At 41.7% G+C, this 24379-nt stretch overlaps 1 protein-coding gene across 2 annotated transcripts in view; it reads left to right on the forward strand.

The window, feature by feature from the left end:
- The window catches only part of CREB5 (cAMP responsive element binding protein 5), a 495995-nt gene that overhangs the window by 51018 nt on the left and 420598 nt on the right, over positions 1-24379 (forward strand). Inside the window, exon 3 of one of the 2 annotated variants that reach the window (XM_045052533.1) lies at positions 15428-15831. The exons of the other annotated variant lie outside the window; for it this stretch is intronic. The gene's annotated coding sequence lies outside the window, so the exon portion shown is untranslated. The remainder of the gene's footprint in view (positions 1-15427; positions 15832-24379) is intronic. 2 annotated transcript variants of the gene reach the window in all.

Raw genomic sequence — 24379 nt, forward strand, 5'->3', positions numbered from 1 at the left:
TATCTTCCCTTTTTTAAAAATATTAAAAAAATTTTTTTAGGGAGAGAGCACACAAGCAGGGGAGAGGAGCAGATGGAGCGGGGGGGGGGGGATGGAGAGAGAGAGAGAGAGAGAGAGAGATAGAGAGAGAGAGAGAGAGAGAGAGAGAGAATCTTAAGCATTCTGCATGCTCAGATCAGTGCAAAGCGCAACACGGAGCTGGATCCCACGACCCTGGGATCATGACCTGAGCTGAAATCAAGAGTCAGATGCTTGGGGCACCTGGGTGGGTCAGTTGGTTGAGCATCTGACTTCGGCCCACATCGCGATCTCGAGGTTCGTGAGTTCAAGTCCCATGTCAGGCTCGCTGCTATCAGCACGGAGCCCTCTTGGGATCCTCTGTCTTCCTCTCTCTGCCTCTCCCCCACTTGCACTCTCTCAAAAATAAAATAAAACATTAAGAAAAGAGAGAGGCTAGGACACTCCACCGACGGACCCACCCAGGCCCCCTTTGTCGACCTTCTCTCGATCCCTCCTATCCCGCCAGCTATCACTCCCTTTTTCTGTTCCCCTTCACTGCAGAGTTTATCAACAGTTGTCTTACTTGGGGGCCTTGACATCCTCATCTCTCGTTCTTTCTTCAGCTTCTTCCAGCTGGGTTTCCAGCCCCTTCACTGCACTGAAACTGCTCGAATCAAGGTGGTCAGTGGCCCGCCTGTTGCCAGTCCAGTTGTGTTCCCATTTTACCCTCAGCAGCATTTGACAAATTGACCACTCTCCATTTGAAGCCTTTCTCTTGGCTTACACATGTTGTTTTCAAACACTTTCGTTCCTATAGCCCCTGAAAGAATTTTGTAACATTTTGTAGACCCTTGCACATTTTTAGAGATGACATCTAGATTTTTCATCGTTTGGTTTAAATAGTGTGAGGGATAAAATTTTTAGTGTGTTATATATATTGACATCTTAAAATAAAAATGTTGTATCACTCTTTTTTAATGTGCCCAGTGGAATCCAAACACGGTAGAAATGTGATTCTTACCATCAACCATTTAGAAAATACACAGACTCCTTTAACAGTTTGACGTTTTAATTTTACATTGTTCCTTTTTCCCCCTAAATTTATATTTTCATTCAACTTTCTGCACAAAATTTTTTCCCAGTGTAATATATTTTAGGGCTCTGTGTCAGCATCTCTGCAACTGAATTATGCGTATGAATTGGAAATAAAGCTTTACAATTTTTCTATGAAAATAAAGCTCTCCAAATTAAAACAGTTATTTCAGATTCAGTTATCACTACATTTAATTAATAATTTATGCCCTTGATAAAAGTATAACATAGATTCTGTGTATTACAAATTTTGATGAGAAATTATGAAACTAAAAAGAAAATTTTATTATAAATAAATTCCTCTGAGTTGGCTAGAGCTTATATTTTTTTGCCAGTTAGTTCATATATCCGTGGATACTACTACTTATTGTTATGGTAAGACAGAGTCTAGCATCAATTCTTTGCCTGTTGTTTTCTTTTTAAAAAGGGTAAGCTTTGAGAAAACATGTTTATATAAATCAGATAGAAATTTTGTTTTAGAAGTGCTATTCGGTTCTTTGAACTCCTGGGTTATATGCCAAAACTCATAGAGTAATTTATCACAAAGCAATGTTTTAACGATCCGCCATTTCTCAGCTCAAGTAGGCTCTCCTCCAATTTTATGGGAAGCAAAAAATTTGACATCACCTGACCTGGACAAGGCGTGGTTAGGTAGAGATTGCAGTTATGAACTTCATCAAACTAACATCTGTATTTCTAATTGTGTCTTTTTGTGCCCAGGACATTTTCACACTACTGGGCACATACTAGAGTGAGATTTGAGACAGAAGAAGGTGGGAGACACGTGTCTGTGAAAGGCAGTGGGGTTGGAGAACCTCTTACTCACACTAGGCACCTTCTCAGGCAGTTAAGTTTCTGCAGAGTGGATGTGAAGTCGAGGATCTAGAAATCACTTTCCTTGGAACTGTCTGTGCCTGCATTCTCCTTGGAAAATCTTTGCATACTCTGAAGACCTCTGCTTTTCTCCTAACTCGAGAGATTTTTCCTTCGCAGTGCCTTAACTAGCTATTCCTTCTCTGCCTACCTTTAGATGTTGAGTCCCTAGACATAATTCCTGGGCCCCTTCATTCCCCTTTGCGGTCATCTCCTCCTTAGGTGATCTTAGTCCCATTGCTTCAAATGTTGTCAATAAGCTGAGGCTCCCAGATTTCCGTCTTCGCTATGACCTGTCTTCACAAGCGCAGATTCACACATCTAGCTTCTGACTTGATTTTTTCTGTGTGAATGTTTAATTGGCATGCCACATGGCCATGCCTAAAGAAGAACTCATGATTCTCTAGCACCACTTCTAGCTAACCTATTTCTCTAAAGCCTTCCAAACGTGAGAAAATGGCAACTCTGGTTGCTAAATCCAAAAACTTGGAAGTTACTCTTCAAAAAATTAACTACTAGGACTTCACCAAGATAAAAAGCTTCTGCACAGCAAAGAGAACAATAAAATTAAAAGGCAGCCCACAGAGTGGGAGAAGATATTTGTAAATGACATATTGGATAAAGGGTTAGTTACCAAAATCTACAAAGAGCTTATCAAACTCAACACCCAAAATACAAATAATCCAGTTAAGTAAAGGGCAGAAAACATGAATAGGCATTTTTCCAAAGAAGACATTCAGATGGCTAACAGGCACAAGAAAAGATGCGCAACATCACTGATCATCAGGGAAATACAAATGAAAACCACAGTGAGATTTTACCTCACACCTGTCAGAATCAACAACACAAGAAACAATAGGTGTTGGCCAGGATGTGGAGAAAGGGGAACCCTCTTGAACTGTTGGTGGGAATGCAAACTGCTGCAGCCACTCTGGAGAACAGTATGGAGGTTCCTCAAAGAGTTCAGAATAGAACTACCCTACAATCTGGCAATTGCACTGCTGGGTATTTACCCAAAGGATAGAAAAATACAGATTCAAAGGGGTGCATGCACCCTGATGTTTATAGCAGCGGCATCAACTATAGCCAAATTATGGAGAGAGTCCAATGAATGGATAAAGAAGATGTGATACACACACACACACACACACACACACACACACACACACTGGAATTGTACTCAGCCATCAAAAAGAATGAAATCTTGCCATTTGCAACAAATGGATGGAGCTAGAGTGTATTATGCTAAGTGAGATAAGTGAGTCAGAGAAAGACAAATACCATATGATTTCACTCATATGTGCAATTTAAGAAACAAAACAGATGAACATATGGCAAGGGGGAAAAAAGAAGGAGAGGGGAAACAAACCATAAGAGACTCTTAAAGATAGAGAACAAGCTGAGGGTTGATGGAGGGAGGTGGGTGGGGGATGGGCTAGATGAGTGATGGGTACTAAGGAGAACACTTGTTGTGATGAGCCCCGGGTGTTGTATGTAAGTGATGAATCACTGAAGTCTACTCCTAAAACCAGTATTATAACCATTGTATGTTAACTAACTAGAATTTACATAAAAATTTGAAGGAAAAAAAGGAGTTATTCTTGATTTTTGTCTCCATCAGTTCCTATAGCAAACTCTGTCAGTGCTACCTATAAAGCATACCTCATATCCATTCACTTCTCTCTCTTATGGTCTCTACTTACTCCAGAGACACCCTCATCAGGGTTTACCTAGAGGACTGGATACATCTTTGCTGGTCTCCCTGCTTTCCCTCTGTTACCCCCTATCCAAATGATCCACACTCCACAGTGTAGTCAGTGTCTTTCAAGAATGTCAATCAGGTCATATCACTGTTGTCCATAACATTAGATGAAAGAGAATCCCAGTTCCTTATCTGGGTCTACAAGGGCCAAGTGGTCAAGACCCTGCCAACCTTCCTGACCTCAGTTTCATGTCTGGGCTTCCCTTGCTCACTGAACTCCAGCCACACAGACCTTCTTATTCCTAAATACAACAAGCTTCCCCCTCCCCCAACCCCTCGCCTTCAGGGCCTTGCACTTGCTATGTTCTTAGTCTGGAATTTTCTGCCTTCAGGCCATCTCATTGCTATCTAATTTTTTCCCTTCAGACTCCGCCCACATTTTGGAGGCCTTCTCTGGCTAATTTCTTTTCTATCCCATTATCCTATATTTTAAAATAGCACATATCCTATTAGATGGATTGTTTCTGTGGTTATGTATATAAGCTCCCTGAAAACAGAGATCTTTCCTGTCTTAATCTAGTTCCAGTGTCAAAAGGCTGTGAAACACATAGTAGGTGCTGAGTATATATTTATTGAATGGATGCAGACATTTTCATTGTGTTTGCTGCGGTTTTTGTTTTGTTGCTGTTGTTTCTTTTTAAGTACAGGACACGTCTTAGTGGCATTTTGGGCGGAAGAATAAGTTAGTAACGCAGGCCTAGCTAGTGCTGCCTGGCCGTCTCACCATTGAGCATTGACAGAACTGGAGCTGGTGTTACAGAGTAGCAAACAATCATGGGTTTTGGAGTCGAATAAGGATTTATAAGGAATTAACCCCAGAACTGCCAATGTCCAGGTCTATTCCCTCAAACAAATCACATCATTCTTTATATATCAGTTTTTTATTAATAACTTGCAGAATTGCTCTAAGAATTGGAAATAATACAGGTAAGTGACTATCACATAGTAGGCATTCAACCAATGATAGTTGTGGAATTAGTGCTATTATCATTAAATTATTATTGTTATTGCCCGATCCGGTTCCCCTAGAGTCTCTTCTACTGGCCTGTCCAATGGCCCGTGGCAGACTGCAGTGGGGTTATAAAATCCTGCTCCTTTGCCTCAAGGCAGGGCACACGCTGGGGAGCCCCAGAACGGTGGGGGCAGCCCTTCTGTATCTGCAAATCTACCTGCAAGTTCAGGCACCAGACGTCACCTTTCCCCTTCTGTGTCCTGATTTCTTCACTCCTCTTCAGTTTCTCCTGCGTGTGATGCCTCAATAAATGAGGTGTGTGTGAATCCCCGCTCAGGCTCTGCTTCCGCAAAACCTGACTGCGGCAGTGGTTATCACCTTTTGTTCTGCTAGAAAATATTTATAGGGTTTATAACCCTGGCAGCTATTTTTTTTTTTTTTTTTCTTTTCTGGTAATGTCAAGTCACTAGTTATTTGCTCACAGTAAGAGCCTTATTTGAAACGAGAATTATCATGACGTCTTTGCATTAGTGTAACAGTGATTGGAGGGCCACTTAATACCAAAGAAGAAAGAATGGAAAGGAGAGTAATTACATTTCTCATTTGAGGAATATGGGACGAGGCCCCAGAGCCAAAACGCCAAGGCCTTACTGCCTTCTCATGTCATATAAGGTAGCGGTGGGACGTGCCTCAGCCATCTTGCATTCAAGTGGCCACTGCCACTCACAGCTAAGCCGTGGGGCTTGGGATGAAATACGCAACCTCTCTGCCTCGTTTTTTTTTGTCAAATGCAAAAGAAGAACAAATAATACAGAGCCGTTGAGAGAAGTAAGCGAAATCTCGTATGTGAAAGAGCTTGGCAACTATAAAACACATCACAAAAGCAAGGCGTTTGAGATGTGAAAGGGAAATTCTGGTTAGTTCAGGAATTGGAAGGGAAGGCATTAAGTAAGCTATTGCCCACAAGTGTGAGCCTCTTTATGCGGAAATGGGGAAAACTGTGTTAGAGTCCTATGCATTGTGTGTTAAAGAAATGACTTTTGTAGAAAGCATATTTTTCATACTTGAATAAAAGCAGAGTAAGGTAGAAGTACTTTGTAAATAATAAAACGTATATATATATATATCTGTAAATGTATATGTATGTGTGTGTGTGTGTGTGTGTATATATATATATATATATATATTTACAGCAGCTCCAATGACTTCTGAGAACTATTTAGGGAAGTTAAAGTAACAGTATTTCATAGGATTTATTGGCCATAAAATGTCCCCCAGAGCTGCCTGCATAAGGCTTTAATTATTCAAAGATTGTACTTTGGCACCTCAAACGTTGCCAAACCCAGAAATAAGAAAAATGAACGCTTTTTCTCGTGGCAAAGAGAGACATTCTGTGCGGGAAGCAGCAATGAAAATGGGAACCCCAAAGTTTGAGGAACCCACAGCTCGAAGGTAACTTAGATGCCTGGGAATGAGTTATTTCCTAGAGGAAAGGAAAGAAGCACTTCAGAAGGATTGGGACAAAGCCAAGAAGCAAAACATAAATGACAGGAGACAGAAAAGAGAGGACAGGGCAGAAGAAATCAGGAGCAGAAGGGTTAAGAAAGTGGCTGGTGGCGATAGCCGGGGAATCCAGAAGAGCCAAAGGGCTCCGTGGAACCACAGAACGTTCAGGCAGAACCAAGTGGTGCCGGGAGGTGGTGCCTGAAGCTGGGACCTGTCCACAGGCCCCCAGAACCACACCCTCCCTAGGGCCCCCTGCAGGCCGCACCCACCCTCTCCAGGTACCACACATGGAAATGACCGTGTTTCTCTGTTTTCCTCCGAGAAAACAATAGGTTTACTGTTACTACTTGTCCTCTGGGACTTGGCGCACCCTCCCCAAGCGTCCCGTCTCCAACATTCAAGACAAAGGCTGCTATTTCAAATGCCTTTTTGGTTCTCGAGATAAAACCACGAGTTCTTCTCGGCTTCTGCACTTGTCTCCTTACACTTGTCCTCAGACATCACTCACATGTGTTGCCCCAGGATTCATCTGTGAGGTCTCTGGGGGCAGGCAATCTTCACAGCCTCAGTGATTATGACTTGGCCTGGCACACACACGCATGCTGCCGAACAGTGGTTAGTCAGCACCTGCTGAAGAAGGTAGGGAGAATCTTCTTCCAAAACTGCACTCGGTACTTCTGTGGTTAAGACACCAGATTTTCCAAGGGCCCATGTTTCCACCTCTGTTTGAGGGTTCCAGACTCTGTTCTGGGCAGTGACATGCATTTAAAGTTGATACTAAAGATGATAATAATGGGTAACATCAGGTCATTCTTGGTCTGTGCCTGGGGCTGTGCTTAGTTGCCTTATATATACTATTAGTTAATCCTTATAGCAAACTCCAACCTCGAGAAGGTTGATCAATTATTTAATGAGAGAGGCAGATAAATACATTATGAATCAACAAATAATTTAGAATACAACACAGCAGGTAATGTAAAAGCATGGGCACTAGGGACTGAGGGTGACTAATTTTGTTTCCCTGCATCTGGTGAGGAGTGACTAGGTGATAATGGAGGTAACCCTGTAACTTCAAAGTTATTTATTTCTTAAGGAGATAGATAGTCCAGATAGACCAGGAAAAGTCCTTCTTTGAGTGTTAGACTCGCAAAAAACAAAACAAAGCTCGGCAATATATTTCATCCCGTTGGAAAGCAAAAGCCCCACATTACAACCTTAATTTTTGGGAAGGATATATGAATTGCTTAAAGGTGCAAATATTATTTATGATGCTTGTATTTAACTGGGATGATAGCAGGTATTATTACTCTTATGTCCCCTGTTTCCTATAGATTGACATTAAGGTATAACTCTAAAACTCTTGGAATAAACATTTTAAATGCCTGGTGATTTGAGTGTTCGTGTTAATTAAGGGGATATTTTGCACATGGCAAAGAGAATTCTTCTGAGCTTTTTCTTCGGAAAGACAACCTTATAAAGTGCCCTTTGTCGAATAAATGACTTTCCTGTCATCAAGCTACCATGCAACTTTAAAAAAAATATATATAGGTAGGCATTTGATTTCGACCTTAAAATGTAGAGATGCCTGGCAGAAAGCGGGCTCCAAATTAGCTCGAATGTGCGAGGTTGAGTCATGCCGTACAAAGGAGTGTGGTGAGGTGGGAGGGTGCTCATGTGGGGTACAACACACCGGCTCTAGGTCGTGCTGGGTGGTTGTAGGAAAGTCACTTTGGCTCTCTGAGCTTCACTTTCCTCCCCTGTGAAATGCAAGACCAGGACTCTTACAGCCTTTTATCTGCTACTAAGTCCTTATCTAGGACCCTCCGGATGGGACATTATGATAGCAGGAGTCCATCCCTGCTGCGATAGTCAGGATAGTAGGAGAAGAGGCATGACATCAGAGATTTCAATAAGAGAGTTACTCTTTGTGACCTTGGAACTTTGAAGGGTATTAGAAATTGGTGTTCCTTAAAAAAAAAATTGATGTTTCTAAAAAATGACGCACGTTATATTTAAAAAACGTACAGAAGCGACAAAATGTGAAAAAGCGGCTTGCTCTGGGTGGGAGGGTCATTTAAACTTTATTCTTAACGCTTTCATAGATTTTCCAAATTTTCTGTAATGAATGTATATCATATGCATATACCTATTCCTATACATATATTCAGGAAAAAAATAAAAGCACTTTTAGAAAAAGGACTGTCAGTAACGTTCATAGAGTGTCATCAACGAACCCAGCGCTTGTATCTTACTTCGTGTATGGCTTTTGGTTTTATAAACACTGAAATGACTGGCAGGGGCAGATTAGTCTCTCAGGTGAAAAGCATGAATTAGAGGAACTGCTGGTCACTTGTCCAAGTCCCATAGCTGCTGAGAGCACAGGTGAGGCTTGAACTCAGGGACTCTGCCTCCAGAGCACATCTTTCCTACCAACCCTTTTCCAGCTCCACCAGACAGCAGTTGTCTGTGGATTACAAAAACCTTGGGGCTGGTTCCTCAAACACTGGTCACTTATCCAATACGGTTCAGACTGACCATATACTGATGCAGTCATCAGCTGTTGCAGACCATGAGGGCTGGGACCGTGGGTGGTTAACCACAAGCCAGCGGTCTTCTTTGTGGATGGTTTTCCATTTTGAATAGCACCTCCCTTTAGAGAAGTACCTTTATGGTCTTACCGTAGCTAAGCGCTTAATTTTCTATTAATGAGCTTAATGCAAAACTGGAACTAAGGGTGAGCTGGCTGGCTGAGTGCAAGAATTAAATGTGTATGTCAGACACATGTTTTAGGTGGGTTATTTCCAGACTGAGCTTAGCTCAGTGATGCGATAATAGTCCCTCTTCAGCCTCCTGTCAGAGCTTGAGCCAAAGCATATGGATTGTCTTCACGGGCAACTTAGGCTGGGTTCTACCACAGAAGGGCAGGGGCACCTGCCGTGTATTTGCATAACCAGATTGGCAAGATCTTCCAAGGAGAGACTGGCTGGCCACTTGTCCCAGAATATCATGAAGTTGGTGGTTGAAACAACTTTGATTCCCAAACCTGACAGTCAAAGCATTATAGCGTCAGCATGAGACTGGACTTTCGTATTCTCTACCCCAGTGCCAAGCCTATACGGAAATGCTTAAATAATCCTTGACGTGCAGTCACCCGGTCTAAATTAGAACATATCCCGTGACAGAGACCTTATTACTCTGTAAGGGGACCTGTTCCATTTTGGGGAAGCTCTGTTAGAAATTTGTCTGTCTCTGATATCTCTTAATTGGCTTTCTTCATCCTGGGAAGCTAAAGAGCTGTGGTGTCCAGCTAGCCACATGTGGTGACACTAGCCACATGTGGCTGGAGAGCACTTAAAATGCCTCTAGTCCTAATTGAAATGTGTTTTAAAAGTAAAACTTATATCAGATTTCAAAAACTCAATATGAAAAAGTTTGACACTGATTGCACGTTGAAATGATACTATTTTTCGTCCGTGGGGTTAAATACAATATATTATTAAATTTAATTTCACCTGTTTCTTTTCGCCCTTAAATATGCTGATTAGAAAGTTTTAAGTGACACATGTGACTAGCATTGCATTTCTACTGGATAATGGTGCTATAGAGTATTATAAGTCTGCACGCTCTTACAAATGGTAGCCTTCAGATTTTAGAACCCTGCTATTGTGTTTCTCCTGTGTTTTTTAAGAGTGAATGTCTCAGATTCCATCAAATGGTCTTTATTTAACATAATTTCTAGACGCTGCACCATTAATTTTATTCCGATTTTTCAGTCTCTACCTTTAGCTGAATACTGTAAACTGAAGACTGTAATTAAGATGTATCAAGCCCTTTGGACTGTTATCTCCATTGTTTTGATATTACACTTTTGTGCTTTAACAAAACTTGATGTCGTTTTTATGGTGGCTTAAATATACTATTTAAGAGTTCTTAGCTTGGGATCTGTGAACTCTGGTGGTCATTCATGGGCTCTAGCTGAAATTGTAAACAAAATTTTATGACTATGCACATTTGTCTATGAGATAGTCTTTAGCTTTCAAAGATTTTCACAGGTATCTGAGACCCACTAGATTGTATTGAGACTATAGTCGCTTAAAACTCCTTGGGATTTTTTCTCAAGATTGCGATTGCGATTTTTCTCAAGATTGCGATTTTTTAATCGCAATCTCCCTTACTCCCCTACTTTGGCATTTGATTTTTAAAAACGGATACTTTTACGTTTATCCTTATTAAGTTTGTTCTTAGTCATGTCAGCCTGTTGTTTTAGTTTGTGGAGACTGTTTGCCTCTCTTGGTTCTTTTGACATTTAATGAATTAGGCTTCTCTCCCAGCTTTGTCACACCTCCGGTTTTGATAAGCATGTCTTCTGTGTCCTCATCCATCATTAACTGAGATTTTAGACTGGATGAACCATAGATAGCACTTGGGAGTCTGCCATTGTGACTGCCCTTCGGGGAGGCAGTGATTCATCAAGCGGTCGACATTCCTTGGGTAGCTACAATTACCAGCTACGACTCTCTTCAGGTGTACTGTCATTTATGTCATTCTTATCCACAGGATGGCAAATTCCTTGCTGAAATCAAGATGTACTTTTGTCTATGATGTGCCCCTGATCTTCCTGACCTGTAAACCTGTCGAAAAGGGAAATGCAAGTGGTTTGGCGAACGACTGATTTGGGGAACGTATACTCGCTCTCAGCGATCACTGCTCACTGATTTTGAAATAGTTTGTTTCAGAGTGTTACTAGAGGTTTGACAGAGAACCCACAGGACCGTTGCTTTTCGGACCTACTTCCCCCATTCTCTAAGATCTTTCTGAAATTTGGCACAAATGTCTTTGTAGAGCCTGGTTCAAAATTAAGTTTACATTGGATTGAAAGTGGGAAACATCAAGCTTTTTTTTTTTTTTTTTTAAATTTTCTTTTTCAGCGTTTTTATTTATTTTTGGGACAGAGAGAGACAGAGCATGAACGGGGGAGGGGCAGAGAGAGAGGGAGACACAGAATCGGAAACAGGCTCTAGGCTCCGAGCCACCAGCCCAGAGTCTGACGCGGGGCTCGAACTCACGGACCGCGAGATCGTGACCTGGCTGAAGTCGGACGCTTAACCTACTGCGCCACCCAGGCGCCCCCATCAAGCTTTTTAAAAAAAAGTTTATTTATTTATTTTGAGAGAGGGCCAGAGTGTTGCGAGTGGGGGAGGGGCAGAGAGAATCCCGAGCAGACTTTGTGCTGTCAGCGCAGAGCCCTACAGGGGGCTTGATCTCACGAGGTGTTAGATATGACCTGAGCCAAAATCAAAAGTCAGATGCTTTACTGACTGAGCCGCCCACGCGCCCCTGAAATATCAGGCTTTTAAGTTAGCTAAGCCACAGGGATCAAAGGTGATGATGAATAACGATACTTAAGTGAAACGATAAAGTTACGTGACCGCAGGGACTTGGATAAACACACTGTCCCACTCTTAACATGTTCTGTCCAGCAATGTAAGTCATTTGCTCCCCCAAGGCAATTCCATTTGTTTATCACAATTTGTTCTCTGCTGATTTTTCCTGTTTTTTAAGGTTCTGGAAGCTATTATCTTTGAGATATCCGTAGTTTATTTGGTTTTGAAGTCTAGAACAGCTAAATGTTTTTCCACTAAAAGTCATAAACACTTTCTCCTTTGTCAGGCAAAGTAGATGTCAGGAGTTATCTAGCACAGGGCTCTTAGGAGTTATGGAGGACAGGGCTTGATTCTCAAAGATCCAGGGCCAGTGGTTTCCACGTTGGAATCACTAGTTTTAAAATCCTGGTGTCCATTTGTTCGCTTTCCCATAGGTTAGCCTAGGTCACATCCCCAGAAGTTTAGATTATTGGCTTCGGTATGGATGCCAGTGTCTTTTAAAGCTCTCCAGGGGGATTGTAATATGTGGCCAATGTCAAGAACACTGATCTAGGTGAATAGTTCCCACAGTGGAGTTCTGTACCAACAGCATCACCAGGAACTTGGTAGAAATGGAAATTTTCAAGCTTCCACTTCTGATCTACCGAATTGGAAACTCTAGAGGAGGAGCTCAGGAAAATGTGTTTTAACAAGCCCTCCAGGTGATTTTGAAGCATACCACGGTTTGAAAGCCAGCGCTCTATATAGGCTTTCCTTTCCCCTGGAAAAAAGAGTTGCCTGGCCACATGCTACTGACCCTGAAGATGTCTGGTCTGAGGCTAGTTAAAACTCTCTAAGGCCACAGGCGTTGGCAAGTAAGCCAAAGAAAAAGCGTTGAGTGCTCTAATTTCCCTGGCAGCCAGTGAGCTGGCCCGAAGCGTACAATGACTGCTTTCACCTCGTGCTCGCACGCGACTGTCCCATCCACAGCTGAAGATGCTCACCTGAGTCTGCTGATCACTCTGCTGTGCCTTTCCTTTCTGCCTTTTATTTCAGCTTTTAGTGAATGCTCTTGAGCCACAGCGGCAGATACGAGTCTACCTGTGGCCGTGCTAGGTTGCTATGAAGAAAAGAGGAAGAATACCACCCTGGATGTTAACACACAAACGTTGCAGCTATTTCAGGCACTTGGAGGAAACCACGTAAACAGGCCATCAGAAATTGGTGGAAGATCTTTGGTATTGTGCCTGGGGGATAGACGTTTTGGAAGAAACCTGGGCCCCACACTGGCTCTGTCTGTGACTGCAGAACCACCTGGTGTAGAAGCGGCTGGCACTGGAGGAGCCTGTAGCCATTTTGGGCGGTTTTTCTTTCTGGTACTGTGACCTCGCGTGGCTCGCTTAACTTCTTTGAGCCCCAGTTACCTCATGTATAAAAACAAGGAGTGATGAGACCTGCCTCGCGGGGTTGTTATGGGGGATTAATTGAGATAATACTTGTGAAAATGCCCAGCACGCACTCGTAAGTGGTAGTTATTCAACAAGCCTCTTGTGCACCAGCCGTCAAATTATAGTGTTGTCTTCAGCTAGTTTTTCAGAACGAGGGTTTGGTAAAACCACGGAGTAGAAGGTTTATCCATAGAGCCTCATCAGGTGCTGTTTCCAGAAACTTCCTTTTCCCCTCTTGGCATTCTTTCTCCTCCTCAAGCTGGGACCTTGGTCTCTTTTCAGCCTTCGGAAATTCACTTTCACATACCAATCCGCTGGAAGAGAGCTGGTGTGCTAATCAAGTAGGGTACATGACTCGGAACTACTCGGGGTGTTCATGTTTTCAGAGTTAGATGCGGTCGAACGGTATTTAAATGTCTTTTAGCCCTACAGAGGGAAGTGCCTGCCTCAGAATATGCCGTTCGCTTTTTGTATTTATGCTCACATAATCCTCAGAAGAGGTGCTGCTCTCATCTCCATTTTGAAGGTGAGGAAACCAATGATAGTGGAACTTAAGAAACCCATTCAGACTGTTTTCCCAGAGCCCCTCAAAATACCATATAGAGTGCCAGACTTCGATTTCCCATAGGGTTAGCATAGGTTATAGGCAGAAACCAACAGAAAAAAGTTTGCTTTCAAATCCATGCTATACCTGTGGCTCATTGCAGGGCAATACAAAACTATTGGGCACATTCCCTTACTCTCACAGTGGAATAAAACCAAGTGTACTCCAGCAGAATGAGTTACATGGGTTCTACTGTTTGACTTTTTCTGAATCACTGAGGTCACAATTCTTCCTAAGTATAAAATAGAACTGTATCGAAGGAGATATTTTCTCCCAGGGTGGAAATTACTAGTGGTTGAGTTTTGCTTCTCTCTTTCTCCATTATCTTTAAAAACATTTTGTTTAATGTTTATTTATTTTTGAAAGAGAGAGAGACAGAATCCAAAGCAGGCTCCAGGCTCTGAGCTGTCAGCACGGAGCCAGACGCGAGGCTTGAGCTCATGAACCATGAGGTCGTGATCTGAGCTGAAGTTGGATGCCTAACCGACTGAGCCACACAGGCGCCCCTCTTTTTCCATTATCTGACGAGCATTAATAGAGTCTACTGTTTATTGCAGAATGTTCCAGAACAATCACTTCTCAAAAGGACGACTCCTCTTTCTATCACCTCCTCCTCTCCAAAGCCTTTCCTACCCTGCCGTCTCCAGAAGAATTGATCCCTCAGCCCTCGTTGGTGTTGTCACCACAAGGCTCTTTATAACAGAGCCTAAAACGCTCATTAACTTATTTGTCTGTCCTCCCCCACCCCATCAAACTACATACTTGTCAAAGAGAGGGGTCAATGTCTTACTCAGCTTTGTCTTTTTCTCCTGAGTTACCAGGAGAGAGAAAAGTAAATTTCATGAGCAGAGGAAGTGGCCTGGTTGTCTGAAAGAGGGAAGGCATGTTGAGAGGAGCGGAGAACAAGACTGAGAAGATGGCTAGACCTTGAAAGCCAAGCAGAAGGATTTGTACGTAAGGTCAAAGCAGCAGGGAGCCACTGTGGCGTGTGGAGGGAATGGTGTGGGGTGACGGCAGACAGAGGCATATGTTGTATAGAATGAACCCAAGAGTTGGGGCGCCTGGGTGGCGCAGTTGGTTAAGCGTCCGACTTCAGCCAGGTCACGATCTCGCGGTCCGTGAGTTCGAGCCCCGCGTCAGGCTCTGGGCTGATGGCTCAGAGCCTGGAGCCTGTTTCCGATTCTGTGTCTCCCTCTCTCTCTCTGCCCCTCCCCCGTTCATGCTCTCTCTCTCTCTCTCTGTCCCAAAAATAAATAAACGTTGAAAAAAAAAAAAAAGAATGAACCCAAGAGGCAGAGACCAGGGAGCGTGCCGCTGGATACAGACGTGGGACACCCGAGTTGTATTTGATGTTTGCGTGCTGATGGTGAGAAAGGAGAGTCCGAGAAAGAGGACAAGGTGGGAGCTTTCCAAAGGGCTGATCAGAGGAAGAAAAAAAAAATTACTCCAAAGCTTCAAGATCAGAAAATGAGAAGAATGGAAAAGTTAGTTGGAAAGGGTAGCTAATGTTGGGAGTAAGAAGCTAGGGGAGGAAGTTAGGATACATTTCATTAGTTGGATTTCCATTGTTTTGAAGTGTCAGGTGGGCATACGGATCTCTTAAGATTTAAGTTTCGCTTTTTCCTAAAAGCCTAACGAAAGGGTGAAGTAACCTCATCACTTTTTACATGTTAAAGAGTCCTTATTTTATATGCTATCAATGTGGGCTTTAAGTCTCTTTGGGAAATGAATACTTTCCTGGGTCCTGTGGGAGCTGTTCCTTGTGGCGTTTGCACAGATGACCATCTGAGCTGAGTGCTTATTAGGTCGGATGAAATATCGTTTCAGGTTAGCAGCGAGACATCACAGGCCACCCACTGGACACCCTGGGAATGAAAAAGAGGCCAAAGGTCTGGTGTCTTTAACTGGAAAAGTACGATTGCAAGATTAACAACGGCGACCCCGGTGTGCATTACTGCTGGTGGAAACAAGCATATGATATCACAACAGAGGAAGAAAAGGCAGCAAATCTGCTTTCAAAGCCCACAGTGTGACAGCTTTACGGTCGTCTTTTGAACGGTATCAATACTGGTTTCCTATTGCTACTGTAACAGACTGCCCCGAATTTCGTCGCTTCAGATTATTCTGCCTGTCCCAGCACTGCAGCCTTATGCTTCCAGTGAGAGTTCCCGTCCTTGCCCCTCAGATAACCAGGCACGGACATGCAGTTAGGTCTTCATATTTGAAAACAGGTAATTTCATTTTAACAAGAACCTTAACTATTTAAGTAGTTACCTCTCTTAACCTAAAAGACAAAAGATAGAGGATTCGTTTCATTACTGTCCTGGGAGCATGTGAATAGACGTACGCCCTGTTTGCTAGCCGCAGTCTGACAAGGAGCTAAGTTTGGCACAGTAGCGTAATAATCAGAGCGCCGACAGCATACTTGGTGCAAACAGAAGAAGAGGACATCAAGGGCGCCTGGGTGGCTCAGTTGGTTAAGCGTCCGACGTCGGCTCGGGTCATGATCTCACAGTTCATGAGTTCGATCCCGCGTCGTCCGGCTCTGTGCTGACAGCTCGGAGCCTGGGGCCTGCTCTGGATTCTGTGTCTCCCTCTCTCTCTGCCCCTAACCCACTCTTACCTTGTCTCACTCTGTCTCTCAAAAATAAATAAACGTAAAAAAATTTTTTTTCTAGAAAAAGGCGGCATCAAAACAAGGTCACTGAGGACGTATTCTCCAGTTTTTATTTTTCCCCTACTCACGTAAATCAGGAGAGTTAATCTGAGTTCCTGTGAAACCCTTTGCCATGAAATGTTATAATCAATTTAAATTTTTTTTTTCAACGTTTTTTATTTATTTTTGGGACAGAGAGAGACAGAGCATGAACGGGGGAGGGACAGAGAGAGAGGGAGACACAGAATCGGAAACAGGCTCCAGGCTCTGAGCCATCAGCCCAGAGCCCGACGCGGGGCTCGAACTCACGGACCGCGAGATCGTGACCTGGCTGAAGTCGGACGCTTAACCGACTGCGCCACCCAGGCGCCCCAATAATCAATTTAAACTCGAATTAGTAAATATTTCATTGTCATTAAAGCTAAAATAATTATATATGAAAGATTCAAACTGTACCTCTCTTTTTCTTAACCTAGAGATCTTTAATGTTTCAAACCCACTGAAATAGACCAAACCAGGGCTTGTATAATTAAGATTTCCCTCTTTAAAACACAATGAAAGTATAACGTACCAATGATATCATGATAGCATCGTATGGTGACAGCTGGCCGATGCACAGTTGCGGTGAGCATAGCGGAAAGTATAGACCTGTTGAATCACTGAAACCAATGTAACATCGTGTGTCAGCTATACTTAAGTAACAAAAGACAGCAAATTAATAAGCTCTTGCCAAGAACTCTTTTTTTAAAAAAATTTTTTTTTTAACGTTTATTTATTTTTGAGACAGAGAGAGACAGAACGTGAACGGGGGAAGGGCAGAGAGAGAGGGAGACACAGAATCGGAAACAGGCTCCAGGCCCTGAGCCATGAGCCCAGAGCCCGACGCGGGGCTCGAACTCACGGACCACGAGATCGTGACCCGGGCTGAAGTCGGACGCTTAACCGACTGAGCCACCCAGGTGCCCCAAAGAACTCTTAAAAAAAAGGATATGGCTTTCTATAATCATTGTTTAAAATAAAAATATGAATATTATAAAAACAAAGTAACAGATACAGACTGTTAGTGTTATGAATTTTCCTAGGTAAACGGCAGTCTAGTGAGTTTTCAGCTCATTTAGAGCCCTGTGGCTTCATGGTCATAGCTCCCGGATGAACCGAAGCTGGTCGGAATCTCCTGCCCTCCCTTCTACCAGAATAGCTCCATTGTATCTGATTTATGTATTTATACTAAGTACATTTCTGTATCCGTAAATATGCTTACTCTGATCACTTCCCTTGCATCTTACATAATATTGTTGTCCACTATTTGAAGGCCACTTTTTTCTACTGTTCTTGCTATAAACATTAATGTTGTTGTTTTATATGGTCAGTGTTTGTTTAGATTCACCCACTTATTTGCATTCTCGCTGTCTGTCTGCCTTTCGGGCACCTCATCTCCCTTCTCTACAACTGTTCTTTCTGAAGTATGTTCTTCAAATTCGAAGGTCTTCTGTCAGTAAACCGCATGGCTTTTAGTTTTTGTGAAATGCCTTTATTTCACCCTTGTACTTTTGCTCTATGTGAAATTCTAGGTTGGTCATTTCTCTGAACGTTTTGTAGATTTTATTCCGCTACAAGTCTGGCATTTGTTGCTGCTTTTCAGATGTCTGCTGCCGGTTTAACTCTCCTTTTATGGATAATCTGTCTTTTCTCCTTCAGGTGCTTTCCATATTGTCTTTATGTCTTTGGTGTTTTGCAGCTTTACTGTGATGGGTCTTGGCGCGAGCTTCTTACTACACATCTTCCTTGGGACTTGGCTTTCGGAACCTGAACATTTATATCTTTCATCTCTTCTCAAAAATTTTATGCCAGGGGCACCTGGGTGGGCTCATTTGGTTAAGCATCCGACTTCAGCTCAGGTCATGATCTTGCGGTTTGTAAGTTCGAGCCCCGCGTCGGGCTCTGTGCTGACCGCTCAGAGCCTGGAGCCTGCTTCGGATTCTGTGTCTCCCTCTCTCTCTGCCCCTCCCCGGCTCGTGCTCTGTCTGTCTCTGTCTCAAAAATAAATAAATTAAAAAAAAATTAAAAAAAATTCTATGCCAGTGTTACTGGTATTTCACTAAAAGCATCTTTTTGAACTCCAGTTAGACATTTATTAAGTGTCTCATTCTGTTTCTCATAAGTGTTCTTTTGCACTTACCGTTTCTTTGTTTCTCTCTCCTGTGTTTTGGTTAATTTCTTGAGTGTTACCTTCCATTCTACCAATTCTTTCTTCAACTGTGACTAATCTATTAAGCTATCCATTGTGCTTTTAAATTATACATTTTCAGTTTTTAAAATATTTGGTCCCTTTTCAAACCCTTTTCTGGTGTTTTGAAAGTATTTTATTACTTTCTCTGGTTTTTTATTCCATATTTGTTTTATTAACATTTTCTGTCTGGTTATTTTATATTCTGTATGATCCATTCCAATATTCAAAATTCTTGGCAGTCTAATTCAGCTGTTATTGTTTCTGCCGGCCCTCACTCCTGGGACCTGTTTCCTCATGTACTTCATAATTTTGGATTTTCAGTTCCTATTTGGAGGTATCTGTAGGAATCCTCTAAGACCCGAGTCGAGGGCCAGTCCCTCAGAGAGAATCTTGGTTTCCTTCTGCCAGGCCGTGCAGGTCACTACCCATCTGGGTCCACACTGGGTTAATTTCTTGGCTTGAGGTTTCCTAGATTGTGAGTAGTATCAATTTAACCACAAACCTTCACAGGACAGGCCTGTGGTTATAAATTTTCAGGGAAGATGTAATGTTCCAACCCAGAGCCTAGGCTGAGATTTTCTTGTTATTTCCCTTTACATGGTTTATGTGGAAGGCACGCTCTTTCATTCCTTGGGCTTTATAAGAAGTCTCAGTTCCAAGTCCTCATCATCTTGCTTAGGACCCAGTGTGGCCATTAAATTTCAAGCCTCTTGATTATAAAGATTGGTAAATGCCTATAGGATAGCCAGAGATTCATCTAACACCTGTTTTTTAGCCTTATGAGCTCAGTGATTTGTTTATCCTTCCTTTTTTATATAGCTCAACTATTTAAAAATATGTTTATATGTTAAACCAGGTATCTAGTTCAAAATATTTTGCCAAACAGGATTTTTTAATTATTTTTTTTTCTGATGAAGAAACTAAGGCCCGGGAAAAGTTAATTGACTGTAAAAAGGTGCAACAAAGTGGAAGAGTTAAAACAGCCTCTGAATTGCCCGTTCAGTTTGTAGATCACCCAAAATAATAACGTTTCAGCTCTTAGATTGACATTTATTGTGTCACTTTGTAGATAACTGAAATCAGAAGTTGATTTCCCCCAAATTGTGATAACTTGCTAAAATAAGGTGAGATTAAATCATTGTCACAAGGTCATTGGATGTATTATAGTTGAGATAAGTCTGCCTCTCGGCCCTCCAAGGCTGTAGTGACATGAGTAGAAAATTTAGTCCTGACAATTCCTTCAAGCAGATGCTGCCGTCTGAATCTGGATTTGCAACCACTGATCATGGAGAGCAACTATCTGTACTTATTAAACGGCCGCATTTTTAAGGACTCGTACAGACATATCTTACCAGCATCAGGATTTCCTCACATGCAAAAGCCTCCAGTTAAGAATCTTTACTGAATATTAGGAAAATAGACATAATTTGAAATGTAAATGCATTAGTCATTTATGCGTTTTCAAAAAAGTCAACTCTGGCTGCATCTTAAAAGGAATCTGAGTAATACACTACAATACTGCAACTAGCAAATCTTAGAAGAGGGAAAGCTAATATGTTTTTGAGATTCCAATGTAAAGGAAAAAAAAGACATTGTGAACTTCGATGTCCTTCTCTCAAATGGCTGAGTGTTAACAAACAAACCACCACCACCACCACCGACAAAAATAATGCATATACACACACAAACGGAATACCCTAGGGCTACCAGCTGTGGTTTTGTTTTGCTTCATTCCAAATTCCTAAATTTCCACATAAGATAGAGGCATCGTCAACATTTCAGATTTTTCTTCAATTTTATCAATTTCATTCCATTTTTCACCTGTGTCAGGTAGTGTTCACCCTACTTATTACTTATTACTTTCCTTAAAACTGAAGAAAACTGAAGTTGTGGGTTTGAAACTTCCTGTAGAGGGCGCTATTGATATTGTCAACTATAGCAAACATTTAAAAAATACACGGTTCATAAACTGTAGTCGCTGCTGAGAAGTCATTAGGTTGATATTTGGGAGAGCTGAATGAAACCAAAATCCTAAACAGACTAATAATTCTTAAGCTGTTTAATACTTGTGAAACCAGCGTGCCTCCACTGCTGGCTTCTTGAACGCTGAAGTCTGAGTGTTCCCTCCCCTCCCCCCTTTTATTACTTAATGAACAATTCCTCTTCTGGTCTGTATTAACAATGGTGCTTGGAACTCAGCATCGATAACACACTGCGTGCCCTGTTGTGCTGCATGTTGAATGATTTGTGTGTCTTTGAGAAAGTCCAGCTTCTCCTCTTAATCTGGTATCCTGGAGGCTCTGTAATTTACTCCCACAGTTCCCTGCCATAACATATTTCATGTCAAGTGGGAGGGTTTAAGGTAAAAAAAAAAAAAAAAAACCTCTTAATAGAGATATTTTCAAACAAAGACAGAGGGCAAAGAGGATCTTCTTAGGATATTAAATGAGAACATAACCAAAGCTTATTTTTCTTTTGTATTATTATGAAGCAATTGATGATTGCCTGGGGCTTTGGGGATGAATCAGACTTTTAATAAGTTTCAGTGAGAACAGTGTTCACAGAGATAAGTTAATTAATTGCTGTGCTGTGTGAAAGCTCATGTAGATAGTGTTTTATTCTACTGTGTAGACTGTTCATAAAAAGGCACACAATTCTTTGCCACACTAATGCTTATCGACAGACCTTCACCGAAAATATTACTTTGCTCTTTTCTGTAAGAAAACTGTCAATAACCTGATTAAGCCAGAAATGAAATACATTACCGATCACTCTCCAAAAGTGGCACTAAAAACAATATTTTCCTTTTCGAAGCTCTGTCTTGCATCTATTGTTTGCACAACTCTTCTAGATGCTGACAGACGTCTCTCTTATTACTTTTAATCTTGAGGTTTTGGCAAAGCGCTTCTTTTTCCTCTGCATCATTTGGTTGATTTCAAACTAGAAGAATTCTCTGTCCCATCTTTTACCCTGTTGGTGTGGCAGCATTGTAAAGGACGGAAAGAAAATGACTTTGAAAGCATCACTTGTTAGTACAGGGAGTTTTTCTCCTGATGGCTACAATTTACATGCCACGGGCCCTATAAGCCTTCCAGCTTTTTCTTGATGCTAGGAAGAAAAAAAAAAAATCAAACAGTTTCTTAGAGTCTGGAATGCTTTCCCTGCAATTGACAACAGAGTTCAAGTCAAGTTTATGATTTGGACTTAAAGTTAGACTTTCCTTACACATTTTTAACTCTTTGAAAGATGGGTTGAATATAATATGTCTTACAGATCTCCTGCTATGTTTATTTTATTGTTGATTGAATTTTTGAAAGTCTTTGTTGGTAACTTTTTTAGATTTTGTTTTTAGAATAGAGAAAATAATCCACTCAGTCTCACATATCACCTTAATGCATCAGCTGTTAATTTTTTTCAGTTAAAAATTACTCATAGGATGAAACGATTATATTTGTATACTTGATTTTCTGTACTATTTCAAATTTAGTATTCTATCATAATTTTATCAAAAACATTTTTCCTCCATATGTATTGGTATGGTCTTCAGCCCATGTAAATATTTCAGCAACTTATATATATTCTTGAGAATTAGAAATTGTCCTTATGTGTAAGAAGTGTGTTATCATACGTCTCATAAAGGGTGATATAAGGACTAAATGACCCATCTGAATCACCTAGCACCGTGCCTGGCACATATGCACTCAACAGATGTTTTTCATTTTTCTCTCTCTTTCTTTCCCTGATCTTAATTGGATTTCATTTGTCATTACTAATAGGCTATTACATGCTGTAGAATGAATCTTTTTGGAAAACAGTTATATGAGCAAATAAAACGTATGCTTAAAATATTTTCATGCTTTCCCATATAGCTAAAACATGAAATAAATGAAATCAGATTAACTGGCCGTGGGAGAATTGCTTCCACAAAGACTCCATGCCACCATAAGTTTCGCTGAGGTATGAGATCTGCTCCAGTTCTGATGGGCGGGCAGCGGCCCTCAGTGCTCCCTCTTTTGGCTCACCCTAAGTGTCTCTACATCTATGACTTTGCTCTAGCAGCCCAGGATTATGTGGGACTGCACCTCATGGGTTATACAGTATTTCTCTTGTAGGCTTTTACCCTTGTGTCTTTCCAGTTCATTCCTGCTCTTGACCAATGATAGATCAATATTTCTATCACAGACGTACCTGACATTGAATCTTAGGAATTCAGAACAGAATGATCTTGTAGTTTACCTAGTCAAATCCTTGTTTTCAAAGGTGTGGGGAAGGAGGCTGGGAGAATGAAGGGATCTTCCAGGTACAGATGACACCTCAGTCCCATAATTCAGACCTTGTCTGTCTTGTGACCCACTTCCAGCATTAGTGAGTTCAGGCTTAAAGCTGCCTCTCTGTTTACTCATTTGTCCTTTTTTTTTTAATTTTTATTTTTTTAATATTTATTTATTTTTGAGAGACAGAGTGAGACAAAGTGAGACTGGGGGAGGGGCAGAGAGAGAGGGAAAAGTGAGACTGGGGGAGGGGCAGAGAGAGAGGGAGACACAGGATTGGAAAAAGGCTCCAGGCTCTGAGCTGTCAGCACAGAGCCTGACGCGGGGCTCGAACCCACAGACTGTGAGATCATGACCTGAGCCGAAGTCGGCCACTCAACCAACTGAGCCACCCAGGCGCCCCACATTTGTCCTTTCTAAGTGTAGCCATCTTTCTCAGTCCACAAAGTAGTGATGCTTTTTAGCAAAGAAACATTAGATATTTCTATTGGACCTGACTCACTTCTCAGAAACGTTTCCTCAGACTCTGTGTCTCGCAAAGAAAGCAACACGCTTAAAGCTTTAGATTTTCAAACATCTTTCTTCCTAGTCCCTTCTCTCTGCTACATTTCCACCCATCTCCCCATTTATTTCAACTTTTCTTGGTTACTTTGATATTCTGATGATTGATTATGGATTCTGGTCTCATTACAGTTTCTGCTAGATCTTAATTAGCCTTTCTCTGATCTCTCCTGGTCTCACTGTGATGTAAATTAAGGTTGACTTTGGGGGGGGGAGGGTTCCCAGTCCAATATGTAAAGAGCTTAGAAGTCATCAATCCCATTCTCACAGCTGAAAATCAACAACTATCTAACAGAAAACAGTTTGTTCAGATTAATAATAGCAATAATGCATTGGGCGATGATAGTTTATGAATAAGAGAAAGGAAAGCAAAGTTATAAGGGATGAGAGGGAAAACTTGGGAATTCTCTGTTATAATGTACCTGGATTACCTGTGACGTGGTGTAGAAGCAGGCCTGGATTAAGATGCAAATGTATATTATAAATTCTAGGGAGAGCAGTGAACTATTTTTAAAAAGAAGTATAATTGATGTCTTAAGGGGAAAGAAATGAAATTGTATAAAATGGCAATTAAAAGCAGGAAGTCAGAAAAAGAAAAGACGACAAAAGAAAAAAAAAACCCAAAGAACAAGGGCAACAAATTTGACATATTTACAAATATGGCAGATATAAACCCAGCTATGTCAATAATCACTATGTCAATTTAATCAGCTATGTCAATTTAAATATTTTTAATTTTTAAATTATATACATATATTTTTTAAGTAGGCTCCATGCCCAGTGTGGGGCTTGAAATCATGATCTTGAAATCAAGAGTCACGTGCTTTCCCAACTGAGCCAGCCAGGCACTCCCATGAATACTCACTTTAAAATGTGAACGGTCTAGATATACCAATTAAAAAAGAGACTGTCAGGGGCGCCTGGGTGGCGCAGTCGGTTAAGCGTCCGACTTCAGCCAGGTCACGATCTCGCGGTCCGTGAGTTCGAGCCCCGCGTCAGGCTCTGGGCTGATGGCTTGGAGCCTGTTTCCGATTCTGTGTCTCCCTCTCTCTCTCTGCCCC

The sequence above is a fragment of the Felis catus genome, chromosome A2 (assembly GCF_018350175.1).
Source record: "Felis catus isolate Fca126 chromosome A2, F.catus_Fca126_mat1.0, whole genome shotgun sequence".
Taxonomy (NCBI): Eukaryota; Metazoa; Chordata; class Mammalia; order Carnivora; family Felidae; genus Felis; species Felis catus.